The sequence below is a fragment of the Oryzias latipes genome, chromosome 23 (assembly GCF_002234675.1).
Source record: "Oryzias latipes chromosome 23, ASM223467v1".
In the NCBI taxonomy this organism is placed as follows: domain Eukaryota; kingdom Metazoa; phylum Chordata; class Actinopteri; order Beloniformes; family Adrianichthyidae; genus Oryzias; species Oryzias latipes.
Window position 1 is genome coordinate 17,924,100 of NC_019881.2, and position 5,360 is coordinate 17,929,459.

Here is a 5,360-nt window from a genome sequence, read left to right on the forward strand (position 1 = left end):
GGGCGGGGATTTAATCCGGCGTCCGGAAATACCCGAGGGGGAGCCGAGAGCTCACGAGATCCGCCATTCTACGACAGTCAATCCCACCTCTGACGTCATTTTCCAAATCGGTCATTTCCTTCTGGTTGTGCACGCTCGTCTGCTCTGCCAACTTTCTTTTTCCAATGAAGGAATTACATAACAGCACGGTTTAGGACATTTTCACCGAACTTCAGCCTGTTAGTTATATAAGGTAACAATCAATTTTCAGATATTTAAATTACAGATTTAGACTTTCTAAAACTGAATTTAGCAAGGGTATTAATCAATATGTATGGATGACATACTTTTCAAAATCAAACAATAGTAAATAGTAAAGACTATTATTAACAGGTTTCAAGCACTTCAATACAAATTTTACAAAATATACAAATCAATTTATGTTTGTTTGTCAGCAAAACTTATTTATGACAATTTTTGTTCAATTTACTAACTGTATATTACATGTTGTATGTTAAAGTGTTAATTTTTAGTGACTAAGGTTATGCTATGAATACAATTTTGCTTCTTATTTGACACATTTTTGGTCACACCAGCCACCCTCCTTGACTACATCCTTGAACCTCTTTGGACTTTCTCTCACCTCAGCATCCTTGGACCAACATCATCACTGTCCCTCCTCTTAATGTGTCCAAACCATCTCACTCTGCTTCCCTGCATTTATCTCCAAAACATCTACTGTGATCCGTCCCTCTGGGGTCTTCATTCCTGATCCCATCTATCCTAGTCACTCCCAAATAGGACCTTAACATCTTTCTCAGAGTCTCTAAACCACGGGTCTGCAACCTTTAGCAGTGAAAGAGCCAGGTAAAAGTAGGATTCTTACTGATCAAAACCTAGTAGGAGCTATAGAGTCTTATTTGACCCCTTTAGAAAAAATTCATACTGCTTTGCATTAATTTATTTTTATAATAAATATGAATTGTATTTCATTTTTGAAATAAATAACAATAAACGTATAGAAAATACTGTTATTTTTTTTCTATATATGTGACCCATATACAGAATGTGCATCCTGATTGACAATTTTTGGGTCTTTTCCTGGGAGCTCAGTGGCCCATAGGAATAATGTCTGCCCTGAATGTGCGCGGTTGATGGTTCGAACACACCAAACAAACACTCCAAACATGGGGCTCAAGGCCTCCCTCTGTGACACTCAGCATTAAAGACCTAGTCCAATAAAGATCATGTGTTTGGTATTTCTAACATGTTCTTGTGGCCTTTTTCTGATGCTGGAGGACATGTGATACAGACAATTAAGTTAAAAAATGGCATATTTCTTTATTCAAATGGTTGCGAATGCCATTTGTAAAGAGCATATTTGTGACATAGAACATAAATAAGCTCCGTGCTCTGCTCTGTTTCTATGCATCCATTTGTAGACGACGAGATCCACCTTAGTCTTGGTTTTCCAAGCTTGAGCTGGTATTTGGCTCAAACCTATAATGGCTGGATAGCTATTGTTGTTGCACCGGTAATGTTAGGATGTGAGCTAACAGGAGAGTGTGTAAACGGAGAGCTCTCAGCAATGGGGAGGGGAAGGGGGGACGGGGTCGCTCTGTGCCAATAGTCCCGCCTACAACTCAGAGGGGAATTTTAATGAACTACTACTGCTCTGCAGAAAATACGTACAATAAAACGACTCAGGTTCTTTTTTACATTTTGCCTAAAAACAGCATAATCATAATTCAAAGGCCACTGGGAACGTTTTTTCAATAGATCAAAAGATGTTCGGAGCGGGTGATCGGTTGGATTGAGGGGTTTCAAATGACCAAATGGTTCCTGAGCACGGCTTTGACTGCAGCTCACTGCTCCCTCAGGGGAATGGGTCCAATGCAGAGGAGAAAATGTACAATGATGATGGGACACCCGAAACTCTTATGCGTCTGAGCCAAAAGAGTCGAGCAGTGAACCGCAAAACCCAACATTTTATATAGAAAATTGAACATTGCCCTTAAATACAAGAAAAAGTCACAGAAAAACGGCCCGAATACAACGAGAGTTGGACAATTTCTTTTGCAAATTTGCACCAAAAATATGACACAAACAGAATACAACATTAGTCCTGAGGATATAAAAATATAATTATAAATATTATTGTAATAATTTGACCATATCACACTGCTAAAAAATAAAATACAAGATTTGCTTTTGTTTTTTTGAGCAATTAATATTTTACATTTATATTAAAAAAAAATCCTCTTTTTTCCTTATGCATGAATCTGAATTAAATAGAAAAATATTTATCTTTGGTGCACTTTTTTTAAAAACCAGACCAAATCCATGCATTAAAATCAATCTGCAGCCCTGCTCCGTCTCGGCGGAGAATGTGTGACATGTCCTACGTGCCTGTGTGGTGAATAGACCTTTTTCGCAAAAACCGGAAACACGTCAGCAACGTGTAAACTTAGTTCCGGTTTGTGCTTCGCTGGCGGAGAATGGCAGAGCCTAGAGTGTTTTCGAAGAGTCTGAGTTGTGTTCCGAAGGTCATCAGCGCCGATGTGATGAATAGTGTGAAGATGCATTCGTCCACTAAAGGAAACAAATTGGACAAGGGATATAATTTCGTCCACGAAGAGTTTATCCACCATTACCAAGGTAAGCTTCAGCTAGCTTAGCCATAGCCGCATCACCGGTAACTCTGTGTGTTTGTTTACGTCAATTGTAAATCCTGGTGTTATTTGTAATATAAGGTATAACACATCGCAGTGAATATGTTGTGTGTATGTTTAAGTGAAAAGGCATGAGATTAACATAACACCCAAAAATTTGGTGAAGCTGTAAATAAGAAATGTTAAGTTGCCCGTATGCGTGTTCATTTATTTTTGCTGCAGTTGCGGCACTTTCTTCACTTACTATTAGTATTATTTTTCTGAAACTAGGGTGACCAGACGTCCTCTTTTCCTGGACATGTCCTCTTTTTTGATACTTATATAATAAAATAACATTGAACATAGATGAAATGCAATCATATTTGCTTTATGTATGCAGCTCTGAACACCAATTACTCTCGATGAAATATCTCACAAACTCACTTCACTCCTCTTTTTTACTAACTCAAATCTGGTCACCCTACTGAAAGTTATAGTTTCGTGGTTACATTGATGTAGCAACATAAGTATGTCTTAATTGTAACCTATTTAATTTATTGTGGTTAGATATCACTGGATGCAGAAAGTGCCAACCTGAAAGCTTTCTCCTGCAGTTGTGCGGCTGCTAAAGGATTCTGCAATCACATAGTTGCCATCCTGTTCCAGAGCGCACATTATTCACAGCTGGGTCTGCAGGCTGCTCCCCCCCCCTGGCCTGCACCAGTGGCTTGCAAAGATGGCACAGACCAAGAGCACAGGTGGGTTTGTGATCAAATTATCATTATGATTTAAGAATGGATGTGTATCCATAACAACTATAAATTATTATAAAAACACCCCCAGTAGTGACTACAGACTAATTGCTTTTTGCCTTTTATTTATAAGGGAATCCATCCTGAACCGGTTAGTGAGCTGGTGGTGCAAAAGCCCAAAACAGTTGGCAGGGACGGTCTGAGGTCCACGCTGTACAAGGCATATACAGGTGAATAATTTAACTTTTTGTTGCTTTGTGAGAGCAAGTTAAGTTTTTTTCTTGATGTTATGACTAACCAAATTATGGTTACAGCAGATATAATGAATTAAATTTAAATGTAGTTATGCACTTATGTCTAACTTTTGTGTGTTGTGTTTCTGTTGTGTAGGACCACAGCCAGATCCATATATGATGGCATCTGGAAGCAGATTATGCCAGGTGCAGCCCCAACCTCTCATGGCTGTGTTGGATGGGGTTTCTGAGATGGAATGAAAGAGAACTTGGATAGATATTATAGCAAATGCATGAATGCATACCTTAAATTACACTTATCTTGTCTTTAACAATCAGTTCAGCCTTCTGCCTTACTGTTGATGATCTGTAATGTTCTTTTTTATTGTAAATCTTTGATGTTATTTGTGTTGTGATTAATCAGTTGTTGTTACGCATACCAAAAAATTAAATGAGGCACAATTTTGACCAGAATTGTTTTATTTGTTCATCTAATTTTTTTGTGAAGTCAAAGTCACATTTCAACAGAAAAATATTACGAATATAACAATTGTATTTAATTAGATTTTAAGAATATGTGGAAACACTAAATTTTTCCATACTATTTGCACATTATACATTATTTACATACCAAACATTAATTCACTCTTCAACACAAAAAAGTCCTTGACAATTTGCCAAAACACGGCATTTAAGCCAGATCTGATTCACACTGCCCATCAGTGTGAGCGGCACGGGAGAGTCCCTGATGTGAAAGGACTTTATCCTACTGATCACTATTTCCACCATAATTCTGAGGTGGGTAATGGCTTGGATTCGTTCTGTTTCCTCGTTGCTGATGGAGCTGAAAAGGTGGAGTGATGAGCTTAGATCCATTGTCAGTAAGGAGGTCTTGAATGAGGAACTCTTTGTCCGTCATGACATCTTCTCCTGGCTGCAGCAAAGGAACTTGGCTTCTAAGTCATGGATGTAATCCAAAGTCTCATCCAGAGCACCTGTGAAGATAAAGAAATTAAAAATCAGTCTTAATATATTTATTCTACCTTTTAACACAACACAGTAATCATGTTTTGAAAAGTATGTTAAGTATTTAATTACAAATACGTTTCATTTATTTTTGTTAATGACAAAATACCCAAAATTAATTAAATACATGTAATTAAAATGGGGAGAGCGTGAACAGCTTTTATTATAAACATTCATTTGTTCAGGTAGAAATGCATTTATCCAATAACGGTACACATAGTTGACTAACGTTAACCAAACACATTATGAACAATCTTACCTGCAGGTGGGTGTGTCACGTAGATCCATCTTTACTGCCTTAGCTTAGCCACCGTGTCGCTAGCTTCACAGCACAGCTGCATAGACTGACGTTTGAGGTTCTATACTGACTCCCTTCTCCAAGGAGCAGTAAAGTTTTTCCAAGGGAAAATACTCGGGACGACACCACTCTTCAGGCGACGAACGACGCAGCCGCACCACAATCCGGAGCGAAATCCCGGCAGCAGACGGTGCTACCTGTGTTTACATTAAAACTATGCCCTTCGTCTCTTCGGATCGTCTGTATCCATTTGGGTTTCAGGTTTGGATCCACAGGAAAATAATGAAATGAGAGGCCGGGCTGTTTTTGGTTGGAAGACGAACAGCCTGGAACACAACAGAGACTGCAACTCTTCGACTCTGCCATTCTTCATATGTGCCGCTATGCTAACAGGAAGTTGTTTTACACGTCATTGACGTAT

The 5,360-nt window shown here is 38.6% G+C and overlaps 1 long non-coding RNA gene across 1 annotated transcript; it reads left to right on the forward strand.

Annotated features, from left to right (window-relative positions):
• Nucleotides 1-2,398: 2,398 nt before the first annotated feature.
• On the forward strand, nucleotides 2,399-3,823 carry LOC105357376. The gene is made up of 4 exons (XR_002872827.1): nucleotides 2,399-2,637; nucleotides 3,198-3,388; nucleotides 3,516-3,612; nucleotides 3,773-3,823. It is a non-coding gene; the product is annotated as an uncharacterized LOC105357376 (long non-coding RNA).
• The last annotated feature ends 1,537 nt before the right edge of the window (nucleotides 3,824-5,360 follow it).